Here is a 6,000-nt window from a genome sequence, read left to right as displayed (position 1 = left end):
AGATGTGGATCTGGGAGGATAATCTGGTCATCTGGAGTAGGCAAAATTTCATGTGAACGATAATGTAGTGAAGGACCCCAGAAAGTTTGTGCTGTGGTAGCCAGGCCTCATTCAGCATTACAAACAACCTACAATGACTGTACTTGATCATTAATTTTTAACCAACTCCCAACTTGTTCACATTACCTCAGAGCTCGCAAGAAGACACAATCTCCCTTCTTAATCCCTCCCCCAAACCCCAAGAGAAACATAGCAACCCATGTAAGTGATCATAAAGATGTGTTTTTTTTTAATGGTTTAGAAATGTATGTTCTAACTCACATTAATTTCAGCAGATTAGGTAACCTCATTGAAATTTGACTCTTCTGTCCCTTGTTGGGAAGATAAATTCCATTCCCTGATTCCACAGCTCCAACATCACCATTCGACTATGGCTCTTAGTCTTGAAACCAAGCTTCAGGTTCTCCTTAGATGGATCCATATGAAACTGTAACACTCCACTTTAGTACTTTAAGGTGTCTTGCTACCTTAAGAGTGCTGTGGAAGTATGTTGTTTTTGTTATTCCTACTGTATCCATTGTCACCTCGGTTTTCAAGGCGTCAACCATCATTCCAGTGCCAAAGAAGGTGACGTGAACCGGCCTAGATAACATCAACTATTATGAAATGCTTTGAGCTGCTGGTCATGGAACAAGTCTTTCTCCCAGCTACAAATCCCTCAAACCGATCCACTCACAATGCAACAGCCTCTGCCCTCTGTTCTGTCCCACCAGGAAGATGGTGTCTCATATGCCAGGCTGCTGTTTATAGATGTTAGTTCACCATTCAACACCATCATATCCCAGAAACTAGTGGGGAAACTGTCCTCGCAGGGTCTCAACACCTCCCTCTGCAACCTAGATACTGGACTTCTTGACAGTAAGACCACAGTCAGTCCGTGTGGGTAGCAACATCTTTCGTTCCAGTACGCCAAGCACAGGCTCTCCACAAGGCTGTGCACTCAGCCCGCTGCTGCTCACACTGATGACGCATGACTGTGTCTCAGGATCCAGATCAAACAGTGTTATCAAGTTTGCGGATGACACGACAGTCGTTGGCCTGATCGAGAACAATGATGAGACAGGCTAACAGAGAGGAAGTGGAAACACGAGGAAATCTGCAGATGCTGAAATTTCAAGCAACACACATAAAAGTTGCTGGTGAACGCAGCAGACCAGGCAGCATCTGTAGGAAGAGGAACAGTCGACGTTTCGGGCCGAGACCCTTCATCAGGACTAACTGACAGAAGAGATAGTAAGAGATTCGAAAGTGGGAGGGGGAGGGGGAGAAGACAGGCAGCGAGGGATGGAGCTAAGAGCTGGAAAGTTGATTGGCAAAAGGGATATGAAAGGATCATGGGACAGGAGGCCGAGGGAGAAAGAAAGCGAGAGTGTCATGGTCCGGTCTGTTTAGTCCGCGTTCCGGTTCACGGTCAGTCCATCGACCCTTGCTCCGGGTTTTCCTGTCTACCCTGTTTCTGTTCCTGGTTAGCACTAATTGAGGCAGCTGATTCTCATTGGGGCTGGCTGCATAAATACCTCCAGAGTCCAGGGCGTGGCTGCTAGATTGTTCTTGTCCTTACTCCTTGTATCCCTTCCCCTGCCTTCCGTTTTCTCGCCTGAAGCCTTGCTTTGTCTTGCCAGTAGCTCTCGCCTTGGCTGAAGTTCTCGTTTTGCCTTGCATTGCCTGAAGCCTTGCCTTGTCTTGCTGGTAACTCTGCCTCGTCTCGCCTGAAGTCTTGTCTTGGAGTCACCCTGAACCTAGCTCCCTTCCTGTCCCTTGCCTCTGTTGGGTAAGCCAGGCCAGATTGCCGTTACCCTGCGGTTGGTTCTGTCCCTTCCTGTCCCTTGCTTCCGTCGGGTAAACCAGACCAGATTGCAGTTACCCTGCGGTGGGTCCTGTCCCTTTCTGTCCCTTGCCTCCGTCGGGTAAGCCAGGCCAGATTGCCGTTACCCTGCAGTGGGTCCTGTCCCTTGCCTCCATTGGGTAAGTCAGGCCAGATTGCCGTTACCCTGCGGTGGGTTCGGTCCCTTCCTGTCCCTTGCCTCTGTCGGGTAAACCAGGCCAGATTGCCGTTACCCTGCAGTTGGTTCTGTCCCTTCCTGTCCCTTGCTTCCGTCGGGTAAGCCAGACCAGATTGCCGTTACCCTGCGGTGGGTCCTGTCCCTTTCTGTCCCTTGCCTCCGTCAGGTAAGTCAGGCCAGACTGCCATTACCCCGCGGTTGGTTCTGTCTCTTCCTGTCCCTTGCCTCTGGCAGGTAAGCCAGGCCAGATTGCCATTACCCTGCAGTGGGTTCGGTCCCTTCCTGTCCCTTGCCTCTGTCGGGTAAACCAGGCCAGATTGCCGTTACCCTGCGGTGGGTCCTGTCCCTTTCTGTCCCTTGCCTCCGTCAGGTAAGTCAGGCCAGACTGCCATTACCCCGCGGTTGGTTCTGTCCCTTCCTGTCCCTTGCCTCTGGCAGGTAAACCAGGCCAGATTGCCGTTACCCTGCAGTGGGTTCGGTCCCTTCCTGTCCCTTGCCTCTGTCGGGTAAACCAGGCCAGATTGCCGTTACCCTGCGGTTGGTTCTGTCCCTTCCTGTCCCTTGCTTCCGTCGGGTAAGCCAGACCAGATTGCCGTTACCCTGCGGTGGATCCTGTCCCTTTCTGTCCCTTGCCTCCGTCAGGTAAGTCAGGCCAGACTGCCATTACCCTGCGGTTGGTTCTGTCCCTTCCTGTCCCTTGCTTCCGTCGGGTAAGCCAGACCAGATTGCAGTTACCCTGCAGTGGGTCCTGTCCCTTTCTGTCCCTTGCCTCCGCCGGGTAAGCCAGACCAGATTGCAGTTACCCTGCAGTGGGTCCTGTCCCTTTCTGTCCCTTGCCTCCGTCGGGTAAGCCAGGCCAGATTGCCGTTACCCTGCAGTGGATCCTGTCCCTTGCCTCCATTGGGTAAGTCAGGCCAGATTGCGGTTACCCTGCAGTGGGTCTTGTCCCTTGCCTCCATTAGGTAAGTCAGACCAGATTGCCATTACCCCGTGGTGGGTCCTGTCCCTTCCTGTCCCTTGTCTCTGTCGGATGCAGATCCGCACCCTGCCCAGGACGAGTTTCAAGACCCCAAGTCTGTAGCCAAGCCTCGCCTCGAGTCCCTGGTCTCCTGCCTTGTCCTGCCTGCCAGCCAAGTCACATCCTTGCCTAGTTCTGGGGTCCGAGCCAGAGGCAAGACCCAGGTTCTGGGTCCTTGTCCAGTCTCTGGCTTGGAGTCCAAGTCCTGGCTCCTAGCTCTCCTGTCCAGTCCTGTTCCGGGTTCCCGGTTTTCGTGTCCATGTCCTAGCCCTCACTCTGTATCCTAGTCCTGTCCCTAGTACTTTAGTGTCTGTGTCTTGCACATGGGTCCGTTCCCAGCCACTCCCTTATGACAGGGAGGGGGAAAGCCCAGAGGATGAGCAAGGAGTATAGTGAGAGGGACGGAGGGAGAAAAAGGAGAGAGGGAGAGGGAGAGGGAGAGGGAGAGGGAGAGGGAGAGGGAGAGGGAGAGGGAGAGAAATAAATAAATAAATAACGGATGGGGTATGAAGTGGAGGCGGGGCACCAACGGAAGCTAGAGAAGCCAATGCTCACGCCATCAGGTTGGAGGCTACCCAGACGGAATATAAGACGTTATTCCTCCAACCTGAGTGTGGCTTCATCTCGACAGTAGAGGAGGCCGTGGATAGAGATATCAGAATGGGAATATGACGTGGAATTAAAATGTGCGGCCACTGGGAGATCTTGCTTTCTCTGGCGGACAGAGCATAGGTGTTCAGCGAAACGGTCTCCCAGCCTGCGTCGGGTCTCACCAATATATAGAAGGCCGCATCGGGAGCACCGGACGCAGTATATCACCCCAGCCGACTCACAGGTGAAGTGTCGCCTCACCTGGAAGGACTGTCTGGGGCCCTGAGTGGTGCTGAGGGAGGAAGTGTAAGGGCATGTGTAGCACTCGTTCCGCTTACAAGGATAAGTGCTGGGAGGGAGATCGGTGGGGAGGGATGGGGGGGACGAATGGACAAGGGAGTCGCGTAGGGAGCGATCCCTGCGGAAAGCCGGGGGGGTGGGGTGGGGAAGATGTGCTTAGTGGTGGGATCCCGTTGGAGGTGGCGGAAGTTATGGAGAATTATATGTTGGACCTGGAGGCTGGTGGGGTGGTAGGTGAGGACAAGGGGAACCCTATTCCTAGTGGGGTGGCGGGAGGATGGAGTGAGAGCAGATGTGCGTGAAATGGGGGAAGATGCGTTTGACAGCAGAGTTGATGGTCGATGAAGGGAAGCCCCTTTCTTTAAAAAAGGAGGACATCTCCTTGGTCCTGGAATGAAAAGCCTCATCCTGAGAGCAGATGCGGCGGAGACGGAGGAATTGCGAGAAGGGGATGGCATTTTTGCAAGAGACCGGGTGAGAAGAGGAATAGTCCAGGTAGCTGCGAGAGTCCGTAGGCTTATAGTAGACATCAGTAGATAATCTGTCTCCAGAGATAGAGACAGAAAGATCAAGAAAGGGGAGGAAGTGTTGGAAATGGACCAGGTAAACTTGAGGGCAGGGTGAAAGTTGGAGGCAAAGTTAATGAAGTCAACGAGCTCTGCATGCGTGCAGGAAGCAGTGCCAATGCAGTCATCGATGTAGCGAAGGAAAAGTGGGGGACAGATACCAGAATAGGCTTGGAACATGGATTGTTCCACAAAGCCAGCAAAAAGGCAGGCATAGCTCGGACCCATCCGGGTGCCCATAGCTACACCTTTAGTTTGGAGGAAGTGGGAGGAGCCAAAGGCGAATTTATTAAGAGTGAGGACTAATTCCGCTAGACGGAGCAGAGTGGTGGTAGAGGGGAACTGGTTTGGTCTGGAATCCAAAAAGCGAAGAGCTTTGAGAGCTTCCTGGTGGGGGATGGAAGTTATAGGGACTGGACATCCATGGTGAAAATAAAGCGGTGGGGGCCAGGGAACTTAAAATCATCGGAAAAATTCAGTGCGTGAGAAGTGTCACGAACATAGGTCGGAAGGGATTGAACAAGGGGGTATAAAACAGTGTCGAGGTATGCAGAAGTGAGTTCGGTGGGGCAGGAGCAAGCTGAGACAATAGGTCTACCTGGACAGGCAGGTTTGTGGATCTTGGGTAGAAGGTAGAAACGGGAAGTGTCGGGTGTGGGAACTATAAGGTTGGTAGCAGTGGATGGGAGATCCCCTAAGCGGATAGAGTTGGTGATGGTGTGGGAGACAATGGCCTGGTGCTCCTTAGTGGGGTCACGATCGAGGGGTAAATAAAAGGAGGTATCCGCGAGTTGTCGCTGTGCCTCGGCAAGGAAGTGGAGCGACTAGTGGATTGGTGTGAGAACAACCTAAGCCTGAAAGTGGAGAAGACAAAGGGAATCACTGTGGACCTCAGGAAGGTGCAGACGAACCATCCTCTTCTGCGAATACATGGCTCCTCCGTAGAGAGAATTAGGTGCACTAAGTTCCTGGGCGTTCACGTCACGCATGACCTCACCTGCTCCCTTACTATCACCTCCCCGAACAAGAAGGCACGGCAACGCATCCACTTCCCAGGAAGATTGAGGCAAGCAAGGCACCTTCCCCCCCCCCCCCACACACACATACCCATCTTTACCCCCTTTTACAGGAGCATCATTGACAGCGTCCTGACAAGTTGCATCTCGATCTGGTATGGGAGCAGTCGAGCATTGGACTGAAAGTCCCTACAAAGAACAGTGAGAACAGCGGAGAGCATCACAGGCATACGCAGGGCCCTTTGTACTACTGAGGATCCCACCCAACCGTCCAGCACCTTCTTCGACTTTTTACCATCAGGCTGGAGACTACGATGCATAAAAACAAGTACGGTCAGGATGAGAAACAGTTTCTCCCCCCAGGCCATTAGACTTCTGAACCCCCTGCCGCATCGTATTCGAAGCGTCACCGGTTAATCTGTTCCGTACCTTACAATATTTAATAT

The sequence above is a fragment of the Mobula birostris genome, chromosome 26 (assembly GCF_030028105.1).
Source record: "Mobula birostris isolate sMobBir1 chromosome 26, sMobBir1.hap1, whole genome shotgun sequence".
In the NCBI taxonomy this organism is placed as follows: Eukaryota; Metazoa; Chordata; class Chondrichthyes; order Myliobatiformes; family Myliobatidae; genus Mobula; species Mobula birostris.
Note: the sequence above shows the minus strand (reverse complement) of the source record.